This window comes from Canis lupus, chromosome 6 (assembly GCF_003254725.2).
Source record: "Canis lupus dingo isolate Sandy chromosome 6, ASM325472v2, whole genome shotgun sequence".
NCBI classification, from domain to species: Eukaryota; Metazoa; Chordata; class Mammalia; order Carnivora; family Canidae; genus Canis; species Canis lupus.
In genome coordinates, this window is record NC_064248.1 from 11,450,599 (window position 1) to 11,469,432 (window position 18,834).

Below are 18,834 nucleotides of genomic sequence, written 5' to 3' on the forward strand. Positions count from 1 at the left end.
TAAATGAATTTTCACTTTGATACTTAATTTTGTATTATTTTTCTTAAAGAGGGCATTCCAAATTTTAAGCATTTCAGGCCCCAGGAAAGCTGGCCCCTCCTGGCTGACCACAGGTGCCGACCAAGGCAATAAGAGAACTTCCTCCACTTTCTTTTCTTCAGCCTTCCTGCCCTTGGCAGGTTCATCTTTGAGAGAAGGGACAGACACCCCCTCCCCTTACCTTATCTCCTGGGACACTGCCACCCTTCCCAAGCCTTTCCCCCCCTCAAAGATGTCCCTGCAGATCTGTCCAAAAATACTTCAAAACAGCACAAGGATGAATCACAGAGGACCCAAACTCCTAAACAAATACACTTAGCAAAATGGAACATTTCCCACCAACCCCTCCCCAAAAAGGCATATGCTTCTTAAAGATTTTCCAAAATGTGCACCAAGCCGGTATCTGTCATCCACATAAATTTTCAAAGCGAATGAAGAAAGCAAAACCAGACCGCAGTACTTTTACCCGACGTGACCTTATCCCATGATCAGATATATAGGTTTGTTTCCTTCTCATAATGTGGAATGTGAACATCCTACTTTAAGGTTTTTAGTAGTAAAAAAAAATTTTTTTTAAGTTTTTTAGTTACCTTTAAATTACTTTAAAACACACACACACTACTACCCACATTTTTTTTTTAATTTTATTTATTTGAGAGAGAGGCAGAAATAGCATGAGCAAAGAGGGAGAAGCAGACTCCCTGCTCAGGGAGCCCGATGTGGGGCTCAATCCCAGGATCCTATGATCATGACCTGAGCCAAAGGCAGCCACTTAACTGACTAAGCCACCCAGGCACCCCCTACCCCCATTATTCTTATTGTCAATGTCTAAAATAAAACAAGGTATCTCTGCTTTGTAGGAAAAAAAGGTAGAGCTTTTACTCTTCCCCACCACCCACTTCTCTGCTTCATCTGTGTAACAGAAAAACTGTAAACAGACTCAATCCCAGGACCCTGAGATCATGACCTGAGCCAAAGGCAGACGCTCAACTGAGCCACCCAGGTGCCTCTGTTTAATGATACCCAGGCCCAATTTCCCCCCAGCACAGAACGGCTGCTTCTCTGCAGGACGCTACTGAGCATGGTAGCTTTGTCCAGCTCTAAGCTTATAAGGGAGAGAGCTGAGACATGTAATGAATGCCTCACCATTTGTGATGTGAACTTCATCTCTGCAAATATGCTTCTCTGTGAAGCAACCCGGTTGGTTCTGGGATCTCATTTCTGTACAAGATTCTCCGTCTGGCAAGGCTTCTACTCCAGACAGATGGGGTGCTGCCCACTGCACTGGGGAGGATGGCTGCAAAGCCAGGGAGAAGCCCGGACGAATCTGAGCACGTGGAGGCCACCCGTGTCCTCCGGCCACCGGATTCTGCTGATCCATGATACTGCCACTGCGGAGCAAACCCACCTGCGCTCCCCGCGATCACGTGGCACCAACAGGCCTTGCCCACTCTCTGCCCTCCCCAGATCTGTAGGTCCTCCCACAGCAGGTCCTCTTACTTAACATTGCTCACAACCCTGCCCTCAGGAGACAGTGATGAGTCAGTCACAGTCCCGCCCGCAGCCCCCCTTCAGTGTCCCCAGACTTCTGTTGCTCAGTCACCTGTATCCGGAGGGTGACAGGAGGGAGGAACAGGAAGGAGGATTGCTGGGGCTCCGGCCACATCTTCCCTGCACGTCTCCAATGATCACATTTTACTGTTCTATTTCAGAATTCTTGTTCTTCTGTGGTCAGACGTTCTTTCTATAAAAAATGTTGCATTAAGTTTTCTCCCTCATGCTGTTGAGTTTTTTTTTTTTTTCTTCTGTCTGGAGCTTCTTATGGTCGGTGCATATTTAAAAATGAGATGTAGCTGGTTGTGTGGTAGAAAGTTTCTTCTCTCACTAGATTCCATCTTGAATGGGAAGGGCTGTTATGTTCTCTGCCCCATGAGAGCAAAGCCTGTCCATTGGCAGGCTTCACTCCAGGATGCAAAGTCAGGGAACTCGCCTGCAGGATGACAAGCCTCCATATGACAGAAGGAAAAGCAGCCTTCCTTGGGGTGCAGACACATACCCAGAGAGCCCCAATTCTCCCCCAGCAGAGAACGCAATCTCCGTAAAGGAATAATCACCTAAGGGTAAAATGCTATCAACTGCCTGCCTCAAAAGAAGGGAGAGAACCCTGCGGCACAGCACGACCGCCCCCACGACTGGAAATTCTCCTCCAAATAGGCAACACGGTCCACACTCGCCCACTCTCAGAGCTGTGGCCGGAGCATAGCCCACCCCGCAGACTCCACCCCTCATTCTGCCCTGTCTGCTAACAGGCTTCCAATTTCTCTTTCTTCTGCAAGTCTATACAGCTCTCCTCTACTGCCGGGCATTTCCCAGTGTTGCTAGCATTTCCAATCACGTCTTGTCCTATCGTTTGCTGAGATTTGGCAGCGGCGGGGGGGGGGGGGGGGGGGATGTTAAGGAGTTTGCTCTCCTATGTCCCCTACTAGGGTCACTACCAGCAAAGCCTCACGGAACCTGAGAAGTAGATCCTTCAGCCTTCTATGAGATTTCAGTACAGCCCCCTGAGAAATTCAGTTTCTTGAACCCACAGATTCGTCTTCAGAGAGTAAAACTTGTCTGCAGACAACATGGTTCTGCTTGGGATGCAACCGTGCATGATTATAAACTCAGGGCTTACCACACAAGGACTCAATTTGGCCCTTCTACAAATAATAAGACTGAAAATCAACTTCAACTTTCTCTGTGGGAAGAAGACACATGCACACCTAAAAACCTTCAAGACAGCGTTCAAGCTACAGATTCTACCATGTGACAGGTGAGTACAATCTCTCCAACCACTCCCAACATGAAAACAGGTCCAAGTCTCAGTGCCACTCACAAGAAAGTATAGGTACTTTATCCTGAAACATGTCATAACATGGATGAACCTGGAAAACGGAATCTAGCTGCAGCTTGGATGAACCCACTAGTGAAAGCAGCCACATATCCTACGATTCTGTTTACATGGGATGTGCCAAGCAGGCACATCCACAGGCACACAAAGTAGATTAGTTGTTGCCAGGGGCTAGGGAAAATGACTGTAGTGGGGGACAGAGTTTCCTTCCAATGTGATAAAAATGTTAGTCTAGGGGCACCAGGCTCAGTAGAGCGTGTGACTCTTGATCTCAGGGTTGTGGGCTCGAGCCCGTTGGGGGCTTTAAGATAAAATCTTAAAAAAAAACAAAATTCTGGGGTGCCTGTGTGGCTCAGTCAGTCTAAATGTCTACCAACTCTTGGTTTCAGCTCAGGTCCTGATCTCAAGGTCGTGAGATCAAGCCCCACCCACATGGGGCTCCCTGCTCAGCGGAGTCTGCTTGTCCCTCTCCCTCTGCTCCTCCCCCTCCTCACACTCCCAAATAAATAAAATCTTTAAAAAAAGTTCTAAAATTAGGTAGTGGTGGTGGCTGCACAACACTGTGAAAATACTAAAAGCCACAGAATTTTTTTAAAAATTTAAAATAAATTAAAATAAATTAAAAATAAAAAAAATAAAAGCCACAGAATTGCATACTTTAAAAGGGTGACCACTATGTTACGTGAATTACAGTTCAATTTCTAACAAAAGATTTAGTACCTTATCACCAAATCAGTCCCAAGGTTCACAATCCATGACTCCTGTCATACCTTTGTTGGATCAAACATTACTTCAAGAACATAAGGGCCTCTGACAGCTTACAGAGCAGCAAGCCTAATCATTTATAGATCTAAGAAGCTACCAGGCTATTCTCAAGTTAAAAAAAAAGAAAAAAGGGCAGCCAGTATGGCTCAGCAGTTTAGCACTGCCTTCAGCCCAGGCCCTGATCCTGGAGTCACGGAATCAAGTCCCACCATTGGGCTCCCTGCATGGAGCCTGCTTCTTCCTCTGCCTGTGCCTCTGCCTCTCTGCCAGCCTCTCTCTCTCTCTCTCTGTGTCTCTCAGGAATAAATAAATAAAATCTTAAAAAAAAAAAAAAAAACCCTGTGTAAAAATGAGGCAGGAGAGAGGTGGAAGAGCAGTGTAGAAAGCTTCTTGAATGGTTACAAAAATGTGTCTTTCAGTGGGAGGCAGAAAACAGCAATTTGTGAAAACCCAGGAGACTGAGCCCACCTAGTATAAAACAGGCAAGGATTCTTCAAAATAGCATTCATGCTGGTACTGATATGGCAATGACCTGAGGAAGAGGACAAGGTTTTCTTAAATTTGCTCAGTAGTCCTCACTGATTACATCCACTCAAGTGGCACTGGTTTATTTTTTCCCTACAAAGTTTCAACAGCCTTAGGACGCTGAACAATATTTTTGTGCTGAATAATAAATCAGTGTATTGTGGATGCCCAGAACCACAGAAATGTAAAGAGACCAACTAAAAATAGAGCGTGGCATTTCAAGGAAACCTGTTCAAAAAATCGAATATAAAAAGAACAACTCGGAAGACAGCCACGGGGCTGCCCGATTTTGATTTCTTCTCAGGCAACGCTGGTCTCAAATAGCCCCAAAACAGGATGTCTGGCGACAATTAGAAGAAATCTGAGAAATCTGACCTCCTTAACATAAAAAAAAGAAAAACAAAATGTTCGAGACACACAAGTATGTGAAAATCACTAGTCTTATGATAATTACATTTATCACAAAAGCTATTTTGAAACATATAATCCACCTTCAGTGACAGGGTGATGATATGTACTTGGTCCTTACAAGACAGACCTGATCAAAGATGCAAAGCTTTTAGGGCAATTACATCGAAGTGGACCTGCAGATTTGAAATTTAATTTGACTGAACTGCTGATTCCGCACTTATCTGCTGTCTGGTAATGCACTCACATGGGCATCACTGATCAGACCCAAGGAGAGGGAGTTCTGCTTCCTTCGATGGCCCACTGCCACCTCTCCACCAGCTAGAACATTTTGAGAAATCCCTGCCCTGGGCAGCTCAGCGGTTTAACACCACTTTCGGCCCAGGGCGTGATCCTGGAGACCCGGGATCGAGTTCCATGTCGGGCTCCCTGCATGGAGCCTGCTTCTCCCTCTGCCTGTGTCTCTGCCTGTGTGTGTGTGTATGTCTCATGAATAAATAAATAAAATCTTAAAAAAAAAAAAAATTCCCTGCCCCACTTGACAGGAGAAGGGTTCAGTCTTTGGGTTCCCACAGCTATTTTCTGCCTCCCGCTGAAAACAAGCCTCAGCCTCGCATATAAGTGCTCTGGTTACACAGTAATATACATGATATGATTAAGAGGGAAAAACTAAAATGCCTGCTAGGCCAGTCACAAACAAAATGAGTACTTCAGGGTGGAATCTAAACCAGCCGTCTGAAAGGGAGACTCCTAGATCCTGTCACTGTTTCTTGAATACTTTTATAGAGTGTCACTTTTTTTCCCACCCTGCCCTCTTCCTTTACTGAATTTTCATACAATGAGTTTGCTATGACCATCACCGGATATACTAACAACAGAAAAGTTACAGCTGGATCCTGTATTAGTCTCAGCTGCAGCTAAAGTTAAAAATGTTTAAGGCCTATAGGAAAAAGGGGGATGTGGGGGGGGTGGGGAAGAAGAGGGAGGGAGAGGCGATTGAGGAAGAAGGGGAGACTCATTCCTAAGAGATTTCAGGTTTGTTCTTCATCCAAGGACCTGCCAGCAAAAGCTGCTCTTTTGTATTATGTAAAGTTTGTCTTACTAAATTTTCCAATTCTGAAGCTCATTTCTTTATAAAGCCATGGCTGCATATTAAAATAAAATTCTTGGGATCCCTGGATGGCGCAGCGGTTTGGCGCCTGCCTTTGGCCCAGGGCGCGATCCTGGAGACCCGGGATCGAATCCCACGTCGGGCTCCCGGTGCATGGAGCCTGCTTCTCCCTCTGCCTGTGTCTCTGCCTCTCTCTCTCTCTCTCACTGTGTGCCTATCATAAATAAATAAAAATTTAAAAAAAATAAATAAATAAAATAAAATAAAATTCTTAATCACCTCCATATGAGGACAAGTCTAACCACTGTGTATATTTGTTCCAAGTTCACTGTCGCACATATTCCATTGATATCTGAGCCGTTTAGTAACTTCTTTTGGTTACGGATCTAATCCACATTTACCAAAGAACAAGAAATATGAATGTGACTCTGACCTTGAATCATCACATAGATGACTTTAACGTATTTATAGGGATCCCTGGGTGGCGCAGCGGTTTGGCGCCTGCCTTCGGCCCAGGGCGCGATCCTGGAGACCCAGGATCGAATCCCACGTCAGGCTCCCGGTGCATGGAGCCTGCTTCTCCCTCTGCCTGTGTCTCTGCCTCTCTCTCTCTCTCTCTCTCTGTGACTATCATAAATAAATAAAAATAAAAAAAAATTTATAAAAAAAAAAAAAAAAAAAAAATAACGTATTTATAATTTCAAAAAATGACATAAAAGAAACCAAAGCACTTCTCTCTCCTGTTTTTTTTTTTTTTTTAAGATTTTATTTATTTATTCATGAGACAGAGACAGAGGCATAGACATAGGCAGAGGGAGAAGCAGGCTCCCTATGGGGAGCCTGATACGGGACTCAATCCCAGTACCCCGGGATCACAACCCAAGCCGAAAGCAGACGCTCAACCACGGAGCCACCTAGGTGTCCCTCTCTTCTGTTTAGACATGTAACCTATATTATAGGATGCAAATGATATTAGGCAACCGGCGTGGACACTTCAAAAAAAAAAAAAAGGCACCATCATCCCCCAGAAAACAACTGTTTTAAAGATCAAGGAGACATAACTAAATACAAGGTGCAAACCCTGATTAGAGCCTAGATAGGAAAAATAGATATAAAAGATATTTGGGGGAAAGCAGAATTGGGACTGTATTTAGAAGAATATTACAGAATTACTATTAATCAGTTTTCTTCAGTATGGCAGGGATGTGGTTATGAGGACAATGTCCTGACCAGAAGAATGATGAAGTATTTAGGGATAAAGTGTTGTGACATATGTAACTGACTTTCAAATGATCCCCTCCCCACCCACCAAAAAAATTAGTTCGTATTAGAGATAAAGCAAATGTGGCAACATTTTAGCAACTGGTGAATAAAGGTAACAGGTATAGGTGCATTCTTTCAATTTTACTGTAGATTTGAAAATTTTCAAAATACAAAGCTGGGGGAGGAAAGATAGATAATTGTACTGCCAATTACCAGTTACTCCTAAACCCGAACACAGCAGTTCCTCTGCTTAGTACACAAAGGGGGGGAAGGGGCTTCATATGTTGATGACCATGTTTCTAATGCCTGCTAATTGTTTGGGATTTTTGACAGGTTCTTCACTAAATAATTTCACTTGGGTTTTTTCATGTCAGTTTCACATACAGGAAGATTGAAGCTTAAGGAGATTATGCATACAGGCTCAAGGCGGGAAGGACCAGAGCTGCATATATTTACTTACAAACTATGTCAACAACAATCAGTTCGACTGGTTAAACAAACTTCTGTTAAGTATACACAGAGACACAAATTCTCAGAATCAACCATTAACATTACAGCTGTTTTCTGCCCTGAAATATCCTTCAGTGGCTGAGCATCAGGACATAGCAAACAGACAGGAATTCTGCAATCTTAATTCTCTTAATTAATTAGACCACAAGGGGAAGGAGGCCTTTCAGTAGCACAGGACTGAGATTATCTCGGAAAGAATGACTACATGATTCATCCCAACAGAGTCAGCCACAGAGAGGCATGGCCAGGAACAAGGAGGCTGCCCAGCATAGCCAAGATCCTCTGGTTCCAGATTTTGATAAATGGAAGTAACGGTCTCTGGATGGATGGAGGGAGGGACAGACATTAGCCAAAAAACCATCGCTAAAACATGCAGGAACAGTCTTGTAAAATTACGGGTTTATACTAAAAAACCAGACTCCTCTCTGGAGCATTTGGGGAAGTGGTTCAGGTTAGTATCACCACCCAGGCTTGGCCATTAATCTCTCTGACAAGTGAAAGTCATTAACTTAACAAGGAAAATGGCTCTCCTGTCAAATCTGTTCCTCAAATTCCCAGTCAACAATCTATGTTGTTGTTGTTGTTGTTTTTTAAAAAGATCTTATTTATTTATGAGAGACAGAGAAGAGGCAGAGACATAGGCAGAGGGAGAAGCAGGCTCCATGCAAGGAGCCTGATGTGAGACTCAATCCCAGATCCCAGAATCACACCCTGAGCCAAAGGCAGACAGCAAACGACTGAGCCACCAGGCATCCTAACAATCTAGGTTTCTTGACTGCTAACACCATGAAGATAAAGCCACGGACACCAAGCTAAGGTGATGGGAGAACTCCTATGATGGTCTCCCCAAGGAGACGCACTTGGCTGCACGTGCTCATGACTCCAGGACTTGGAACTCCAGGGCAGGCCTAGACCACCTCTGCAGGTGGCTGGAAGGACTAGAATGGCAGGCTTCAATCCCAAGAGTGAAACTTTCTCAGCCTACCCCAAACCTTCCTAGATAAAAATGGAAGAGAAAGGTAAAGTTTCTAAGAAGCAGCCTGAACACATCTGAAATAGACAGTCTTTATCATCTTGACATGCAGGATAGTCTGTTCTTCACCAGGATCTTATTACTCGATGACAAAGACAAAAAGAGAAGGCCCCAGGCTCCTCTTCCGTAGAGCAAAAAGGGTGGAGGCAGTGCAAGAGGTAGGAGACACTTAAATCCTGAAACCAAATGTCTAAGCACTAATAGCAGCAGAACCCAAGGGAAATATCTCAGCTTATGTTCTTTCCGGATTAAAAAAAAAAAATTAGTCATGTTCTGCATGTCCAGCCAAATTACTGGGCATCTGTGAGGCAGAACCACCATGGGGGTGCCGAATGACACACACTGCACTGCCTGTCCGCTTGCCACCACCGAGAGGAGAGGAAGAAGTTAGAGTACTTGGGAGACCCAATGCGACCACAGGAAGGAGGGAAGAAGGCATCTGACTTTCTTTCGTTTAAAAAAAAAAAAAAAAAAAAAGCCACGGAAACCATTTGACTAGTAAACGGCTTAGCCACTATTTTAAAAGAAAAGGCTAATTTAGAAACATGTTACTTTCGGGAATCCACAACAGACGTTCTGCAAGTCCCGAGAACATGCCACATTCTGGAAGAACACTTATCCGATATTAAGATTCCTTCTGTGTGGGCAATGAAAGACACCATTTTATTCTCAGGATGCTCTGGGCTCTCAGAAGTGTGGTCATATACCGAAAAAGTTTGCAACCACTCGGCCCTCCCACACTTGGGATATACGGCCTCACCGTGTGAACAAGCCAAATGCTTCAAAGTCACTAAAATCCTCCAATTTTCCCATACTCTAACACAAACAAAAATGAATTCATTTGTCTGTCTCAATTCAAAAAAAATTTTAATTTAATTACTGCAACTTGGAAAAGGACATTCTTGATCATTTTATTTCCTCTCTACTAAGAACTAAAAGGAAGTCCTGTCTTCTAACGGAATTTCTATTCCATTTTCTAATGGCCAATGTCTGCCACTTTTGATTGCTGCGTGTTTAAAAATGTTCATGTTAAAACAAATGTAATCATTAAGGAATTGCCAAATGAAACTATGAATGGATTTGTAAGCATATGAAAATATATTAAAAGTAGAAGAAATTAAGCTCAAAAAGAAAATATAACCTCTCTCAGTTCTAAAAGTAACAAACACAATATGCTTGATGAATACCTACAGAAGAAAAGAGGTTTCTTCTCTGCACTCCTTAAGGACAAGGTCCTTGCTGAGTGATGACACAACAGACCTGCCTCTGCTACAGCCAGGATCTGGCAAGATGCCTGTGCTCCTTACAGAACGCCTCTTAACCCTGTAAACAAGAAGGGTATTTATCGTCCCGCGTGACAGGAAGTATGGACATAGGGAGGCTCCGGGTGGGTGACATTCAACAACTCAACCACATCCTCAAGGATCCAGCTGGTCATCCTCAGTGTGCGGATGGATATGAGGGACATCATGAATGTAAGGTGGCCACCCAGCCAGGCCAGCAAAGTCCATCCGAAGACAAGGAACGGTTTCTTCCTTATTTTTCCAAGAACAAAGAAACCTTTCCAAGAAGTACCCCCAGCAAACTGCCCTTCACAGTTCACTGGCCAGACTTGGTTATACTCCCCTCCTCTGATCAATGATAAAGAAAGAGGGATTTCCTTCCCTGGTTTATACCTTTTAAGATTCATTCTCGGGATCCCTGGGTGGCGCAGCGGTTTGGCGCCTGCCTTTGGCCCAGGGCGCGATCCTGGAGACCCAGGATCGAATCCCACGTCGGGCTCCCGGTACATGGAGCCTGCTTCTCCCTCTGCCTGTGTCTCTGCCTCATTCTCTCTCTCTCTATCACAAATAAATAAAAATTAAAAAAAAATAAAAAAAAAAAAGATTCATTCTCTCTAGGGCAGCCCAGGTGGCTCAGCGGTTTAGCACCGCCTTCGGCCCAGGGCTTGATCCTGGAGTCCCGGGATCGAGTCCTGTGTCGGGCATCCCTGCATGGAGCCTGCTTCTCCCTCTGTCTGTGTCTCTGCCTCTCTCTCTTTCTGTGTGTGTCTCATGAATAAATAGATAAAATGTTAAAAAAAAAAAAAAAAGATTCATTCTCTCTAGTAGTAATAAGGTCCCCCTTCCTTGTAAAGAACCCGAGACAAAGGAAGAGGATGGATCTGCAATAGGCAGCCCACAGAGTCACAGAGTCAAGTACAGCCATGTGGACAGCCACCAACTGAACAGCGACAGTCAAGAGAGAAATGAGCAGCCTGATCATTCTTGCCCCTGCCCCTCAAAATATCTACATCCCATTTTACGGTTTAAAATCAAGAGCTGTGGGGGCGTCTGGGTGGTGGGTAGCCCAGTGGTTGGGCATTTGCCTTCAGCCCAGGGTGTGATCCTGGAGATCCAGGATCAAGTCCCACATCAGGCTCCCTGAATGGAACCTGCTTCTCCCTCTGCCTGTGTCTCTGCCTCTCTGTGTCTCTCATGAGAAAATAAATAAAATCTTTTAAAAAATAAAATAAGGGCAGCTCCAGTGGCCCAGCGATTTGGCACAGCCTTTGGCCCGGGATGTGATCCTGGAGACCCGGGATCGAGTCCCACATCGGGCTCCCTGCATGGAGCCTGCTTCTCCCTCTGCCTGTGTCTCTGCCTCTTTCTCTGTCATGAATAAATAAGTAAAAAATCTTAAAAAATAAAATAAAATAAAATGTGATATGCTAACATATATGCTTCTTAATAATACACTAAATAATAATATCTAGGGACGCCTGGGTGGCTCAGTAGTTGAGTGTCTGCCTTCAGCTCAGGGCATGATCCCGGAGACCCGGCACTGAGTCCCATATCGGGCTCCATGGAGCCTGCTTCTTCCTCTGCCTGTGTCTCTGCCTCTCTGTGTCTCTCATCTGTAAGAGGTAACTCTTAAATAACAGCTCTTGATTTTTTTTAAAGATTTTATTTATTCATCTTACAGAAAGGAAAGAAATATTTAATAATTATTTTTAAAAACCTATCACCCACCCAAACACTTAAATCAATTCTAGAAATAGCTAAATAGTTACTGCTTTAATGAACCCTCTTATTATCAAACTGTGGTTTTAAAGAACCTCGAGAATGTAAAATAATAAATGCAACCCAGATGTTCACTAAAAAAATGAAAACAAGATTGTTTTTACTTCATAGCAACCAGTAGGTCAACCCATTTCCTCCTTCAGAGAATTCTCAGAGGACCACAAACTCCACTCGAAGACCATGTGTTTCATATGTATCTGTCCACAGAAAAAGGAAACTCTGCTGTCCAAAATAAACGGAGAATATTATATGTTCCCATGAAAGTGAATTAGAAAATTGCAGTGAAGCCGGGTTTACACGCTGCCAAACATCTGGATGAAAACTAGAAAAAAAAAAAATCACTAATTACCTAGATATTGGGAAATACTTTTCAATCATCATCAAAATGTCCAGATTTATAGTAAACTGCTTTTATTAATTACAGAAATCAGTTTTTCAAAAGCAAGAGTAATTAAAAATAACCCTGCTGAGAGTTTAAAACGGAACTTATTTTCTACTATTTGAATAATGCTCCTGGTGAGTTATTGAAAACTAAGTCAGCTGAAAGAGTAAATTTGCTCTGAGAAAGCAAATTACCAAATCTTCTTAGACAACTAAACTGACTCAGGTGAATATAGTATTTAAATAATACTCTACGTATCCCAAATAAATGCTTGCAGAATTGTCTTCAGACAAATTTATAAAACCCTGCAGAATCTGATGTCTATTCTTTCGTGTTAACTGGGGAGCTGACTATAGGATGTCGGTAAGTTTAATTTCAAAAATCAGGATGAAGAGCCATGTATCTTCTATTCTTATTTAAATGATTTACTATTCTCCCACCACTCCAAAAGTGATTCTATTTTAAGCAGCTTTTCAGCTACTTGGACACCTATATTTTCACCTCCTACATTTCAATAGGCCATCTTCTCGCAGACTGATAAACCTGCTTCCTAAAGGATCTGCTAATAACTTTAAAACGAATCCATCTCTCCCAAAGTTATTCATGCTAAGAGCGTGGCCAGGCCAACAGCAACACTGTACTAAGTCACCCAGTAGGAATTACTGTTGGTCCTCTACCTAAATGATTTACCTAAGAAGCGTTTCAAGGCAAAACACACAAAATCCTTCCCTGGCCAAGCCCCACCCCTGTGGCTTTCCTGCCACTCTCATCCTGGGGCAAACTTCCACCCAAGGGCGTGGTGCCTGCTTTTCCTAAAGCAGGCAAACATCTTTCGCGGTCCCTCCTAAGCCTGCTCCCTGCCTTTCCCCCAGGCCAGTAGACACTTCTCTGTCCAGTGCACCTCTCAAGCACAATCAGGGCACCCTCTCTTCCAAAACACGGCTCCTCCCTTAACTTCTGTACAACCTCTGAGAAGCCCCCGACATCACTGGCTCCCCTTTCCCAGTCTGCTTTATGGGGCTGTCCCCAGCCCTGGGACTTTCCCCTTCCTCTCAACTTGCTTCCCTAAGTGATCTCATTCATCCAGTCCCATGAACTGAAATGAATGAAAGCATTTCCAACACATATCTCCCACCCAATCAGGTCTTCTAAGCCTCCAACTCTCACAGCCGCCTGCCCTTCTACCATCTCCACTGGGATGTTTCACTTACAAATCCACTTTTAAAAATCCTAAGATGATGCTTCTCGTAAAAGCTGACTAGTTTGTTACAGACCAACCCGTCTGCCAAGAACAACTAAAAGAGTTGACAAATCATAAGAAGCAACTGTGTGAAGGTATCGGGGATCTACCAATGCAGTGTGGACTCAGGAGGCCAGGATCCCAGAGACAAGTGCAGAGAAGTGAGCCCAAAACCTGAACCACTTTTCTCTTTGAGACATTTGCCAATTCACTGCAGAAGCCGAGAGGCCAAAAAGCTAAGCAGAAACAAGTGGTGGAGAATCTGAGCAGGCCGGCAAAGCCTCCAGCAGACTCAGGGGACCAGGGAAGAGCTCAGGGGCTGACAGATAGAAGGAGCTTAGTAAACACCCCAGGCTTTCAGAGAGGACCACCAGACAACTACACCAGGATGGGGGTAAACCAGAAGCAGACCTATGCTCACAGTTCTAAAGTGGTGTTTCCCTACTTCTGCCTGCCAGAAGCCTCCCTTGAGGAAAACTGCCCGAGTCTCAAATTACCTCCACAATTTTTTATACTCATTGTCTACAAGTTAATTAACAGGTATGTCTAGAGTCAGGAGCACATGACTGAAAACCTAGGGCAGAATAGACAACAGAATAAACTCATGGGCTATCCAAATACTGACATTATCAGACATGGACTTTAAAATAACTATGATTAACAGAACAAGGAAATTGGGACACCTGGGTGGGCCAGGGCGTGATCCCAGAGTCCTGGGATCCAGTTCCGCGTTGGGCTCCCCATGGGAAGCCTGCTTCTCCATCTGCCTATCTCTCTGCCTCTGTCTCTCAAAAATAAATAAAATCTTTAAAAAAAAAATAGAACAAGGAAATTAGTTTACATGACAAAAAAATTTCAGCAGAAAATTGGAATCTAAAAAAAGAATCAAGAAAGTTGGGGGCACCTGGGTGGGTCAGCCCCTAAAGCTTCTGCCTTTGGCACAGGTCATGGTCTTGGGGATCCTGAGATCGAGCCCCACATCAGGCTCCCTGCTCTGTGGGGAGTCTGCTTCTCCCTCTTCCTTGCGGCCCCCCACACTCGTGCTTGCTATCTCTCAAATAAATAAAATCTTTAAAAAAAAAAAATCAAGAAAGCAAAAGGCAGCAGTAACTGAAATTTAAAACTCCAGAGATGGGTTTCATTGCAGGCTGGAGACGAAGAAAGGATTACTTCGCAGGAATATGGGTCAAAAGGAAATATTCAGAGGGAAGCATTGAACAGATAACGAGGATGAAGAGTCAGAGACACACAGAACATGATGACAAGGTGGAGTCCCAGAAGGAGAGATGGGGAATGCAGCCAAAGGATCGAATGAAGAGATAATGAGCACCAATTCTCCAACTCCAACATAAGATTAAGTCTTGTCACGGCATCACCGAAAAGCAGAACCACCACCACCAATCCCAACAAGGACAGATTCAAGGAAACCACATCTGGACACATCACAGTAACAGCTCAAAATGAAAGGCAAAAAGAAGAATCTTAAAAGCAGCCTAAGCAGGCGAGGAGGGGGTGATGAGGGAGAAGACATTACCTTCAAAAGGACAAGACAGATACAGCTGACTTGTCAACAGAATCCATGGAAGCCAGAGGCATTGAAATGACGGGTCAAAACATTGCAAGAAATTAACTTGATAACCTACAACCGTAGACCCAGTGAAACTGTCCTTCAGAAGTGAGAGCAAAGTAATGACATTTTTGACAAAAAAAAAAAAAACACATAAGAATTCTCCAAATGGCTTTCTCCTATCCCCACCTCCTCCGACCTTCTATTCTCAGGCAGCAGCACCAGCATCACCACCTTGTCACATGAGCCAGAACCGGGCGGCAAGTCCTCTCTGATTCCTGCACCTCTGGCCTCCCAGATGTCGGCATATCCATCTGATTCTCCAAAACACATCACTGGTGAAGCAACGCATCGTTTCTTCCTCAGGAGACAGGCCAACGCTTGGAAGTCTGATACATGCCCAGAGCTGAGGAGCTCGTCCCCAGTGAGAAAACAGTCTGTGAGCAGGTAAGGAAACCAAGAGCATGCCTACACTCGCATGTGCAGTTCTGAAGCTGCCGTCTAGAAAAGCGCCCCAACGTCTGTAGAAGCAGACAAGTCCAGGAGTTCCCCTGGGTATGGTTTGTAACAGCAACGTAAAATTTACAGAGAAGTCCAACAGAGTGGATGCCTGGGTGGTTCAGCGGTTGAGCGTCTACCTTCAGTAAGGGGGTGATCCTGGAATTCCGAAATCGAGCCCTGCACCTGCGGGGAGCCTGTTTTTCCCTCTGCCTATGTCTCTGCCTTCTCTCTGTGTCTGTCATGAATGGATAAATGAGATCTTAAAAAAAAAAAAAAGAAGAAGAAGAAGAAAAAAAGTCCAACGTGGGACAAGATACATAAAATGTTACAGCAATTCTGTGAAATAAATAGGGTCTCCAAATGGTAACATAGATAATCTCAAATGCAAGCTGCAGAACATTCCAAATAGGATGATGCCATTTTTATAATTTTAAACAAACTGAGACCTTTACCTCATCTACAGGCACACGCATATATGTTAAAGTATGAAAACCATACCAAGGGACCCAAGCAAACTCACATCCGCCCTTAGGAAATACCCTAAGGAGCAGGTGAGTCGGACCAGGAATCATTCAACAAGTGACCTTAACTTTATTTGACATCTGTTAACATACATTCACTGAAGGCCTACTATGTACTGTGTTCTAGGTCATGAAATATAGTAAAAATATTTTTTAAGTTTTTAAAGGGCTATTTTTAAAAAATTGTAACAGTATGTGGCATACAAAGCCAAAAATATTTACTACCCGGCTCTCTTACAGAAAGCTGGCAGGCCCCCGGACTAGAGCATACAGAACCTCACTGACAGGTCCTGGGGGCCACAGTACAGATACAGAGAAAGTTCTAGGCTGAGAATAGTGCAGACTCAGAGAGGGGGGTGACATGATCTGCTCTAAAGGGATCGTTCTGGCCACTATGCAGGGAAAACATCAGGCGGCTAAGGCAAAAGAAACAAAAGATGGCCCCAAAATTTTGGCCAGAGCAAGAACAATGTTGCCGTATGCAGAGATTGAGGCTTACCTGTAATGCTTGAATTGTTTTTTGTTTTTGTTTTTGTTTTTGTTTTTTTACAAAAGACCTAAAACAATGTAACACTGGCAGTATTCTCTTAACTCTGAGCAATGGGAACATGAGTGTTTCACTGTTTTCTGTGTTGTTTTTTTTTTTAAGTGACACCCTCAAGGTGTGTATTTTTTATTTTTATTTTTTTAATTTATTTATTCATGATAGAGAGACAGAGAGAGAGGCAGAGACACAGGAGGAGGGAGAAGCAGGCTCCATGCTGGGAGCCTGACGTGGGACTTGATCCCGGGACTCCAGGATCGCGCCCTGGGCCAAAGGCAGGCGCCAAACCGCTGAGCTACCCAGGGATCCCCTGTTTTCTGTGTCTTTACATAGATCATATATCTCTTTCCCTTCACTGCTGCCTCAGCTGCCCAATCCCCCAAGGCCCTGTGACTCTCACATGAACACCTGCCATGCTCCCACTTCAGCAGTGAGGTCCCCACATCCTTCCTCCCCTCCTGGGATCCACCCTCCACTCAGTGGCCAGGATCACTCTTCTTAGAAAGGCAGGGGGTGCAATGGCAAAGAATGTGGCCTCTGGAGCCAGAATACCTGGACTCGAATCCCTGCCCCACCCCTGACTAGCTGTAACATGTGACAAAAGTCGTTTAGCTTCCCTATGCCTCTGATACCTGCAAATGGTGACGTTAAGTGTCTAACAGGCTAACAACAGGGTAAGTTAAGATACGTAAAGCACGCGGAACAAGGCCCAACACAGAGAGCGTTATGTAAACACTGGCTAAAATTATTGAAACATAAGTCATATGCCATTGCCCTGTTTAAAATCCTTCATCGTCTTCACATGCTTAGAACAAAATGTGAATTCCTTACCTACTGAAACTGCTGCCTCCAGCCCACACCCTGGCCCACTCTCCCTTTAGGTGACACCTGACAGAGCATTTCTTCCTAAAGGCTTCCCCTGGGTACAGGCTTCCCCTGCCTCTCTACACCCCCACCCCCACCCCTCGACCCCAGGTGATGTTCTTTAACACGCTCAGCATAATCTGCCATTATTTTATGTGTCTGTTTACATTTCCTGTCCATCTCCAATCTCAACAAAAGCTCTGGGAATGCAGGAAATTCATCTCCCTTTTTCATGGCTACTCACCCTTGTGCTAAAAGCACAGGACCTGGCATTTAGTAGGGCTGTTATCAATATTTGTTGAATCAATGTTTGAGAAGAGAATATGCTCTAAAAACACCGATCGTGTCACATTTTTAAAAAAGATTTACTTATGAGAGGAGCAGAAGGAGAGAGAATCCTGAAGCAGACTCCCCTCAGGACCCCACACAGGGCTGGATCCCAGGACCCTGGTATCATGACCCGAGCAGAAGAGTTAGCTGCCCAACTGACTAGCCACCTAGGTGCTCCTAAACATTCAAGAAAACAGTGATTTCCTGTGCAAAGATTGAAAATACAGGTAACCTATTTTATAATTTTCTACATTTTTTTTAAAGATTTTATTCATTTATTTGAGAGAGCAAGTGTGCATGTGCTCATAGGGGGAGGGGCAGAGGGAGAAGGAGGCTCTTGCTGAGCAGAGAGCCCAAACTGAGGCTCATGATCTCAGGCCTGGGATCACCACCTGAGCCAAAGTTGGATGCTTAACCTACTGAGCCACTCAGGTGCCCCTAAACTGTTATGCTTTAATATATAAAAAATACTCTCAGGGCACCTGGGTAGCGCAGTTGGGTAAGCATCTGACTCTTGATTTCAGCTCAGGTCATGATCTCAGGGTCATGAGATAAAGCTCCGCAGGTTCCCGCATTGGGCTCCATGCTGGGCAAGGAGCCTGCTTAAGATTCTCTCTCCCCCTCTGCTGCCTCACCCCTTCCCTACATGCTCTCTAGAGTGTGCGTGTGGACTCTCTCCCTCTCTCTTAAAAAAAAAAAATCATGAAGTGCTTGCTCATTCCTTTCTACAACTTCATTCACCATCTGGGTATAAGAAGCATTTGATGAGGCTCCTGAAGGTGGACACTTGGGTTCTCTTTTACTATCACACACAAAGCAGTGAATAATTATGTACCTATAGTATCTCCAACATGCACAAATACACCTGCAGATTAAATTCCGAGAGCTGTTATCGCTGGCTCAAAGGATTTACACACGCGCAATTGTTTTAAAAAGCTGCTGCTGCCCAATGCCGCTGTATCCATCAGGATCCACCCAGAGAAACAGAAGGCCCTCTAAGGAGCTGAAATGGAGGATATTTCATACAAGGAGTTGGTTACACACATGATGGAAAAGCTGAGAAGTCAAACAGGAAATGGTAAGAGAACCCAGAGACCAGCAAGAGCAAGAAGCTGCTACCATTTCTAAGTTGGAGGGTCAAATGGAGGAGATGTTTCTAAAGCTCAGAGGACTCAGTCAATGGGCAGGAGCTGGAACCACAGGAGACAAGGCAACTACCAGAGACGGTCTGAGGCAGAACAAGAGGAGGAGAGAACCCCATTTCCTCCCTCTTCCA

At 44.3% G+C, this 18,834-nt stretch overlaps 1 protein-coding gene across 3 annotated transcripts in view; it reads right to left on the reverse strand.

Annotated features, from left to right (window-relative positions):
* The window catches only part of CYTH3 (cytohesin 3), a 98,246-nt gene that overhangs the window by 67,331 nt on the left and 12,081 nt on the right, over nt 1–18,834 (reverse strand). Inside the window, exon 2 of one of the 3 annotated variants that reach the window (XM_049111151.1) lies at nt 1,643–1,783. The exons of the other annotated variants lie outside the window; for them this stretch is intronic. The gene's annotated coding sequence lies outside the window, so the exon portion shown is untranslated. The remainder of the gene's footprint in view (nt 1–1,642; nt 1,784–18,834) is intronic. 3 annotated transcript variants of the gene reach the window in all.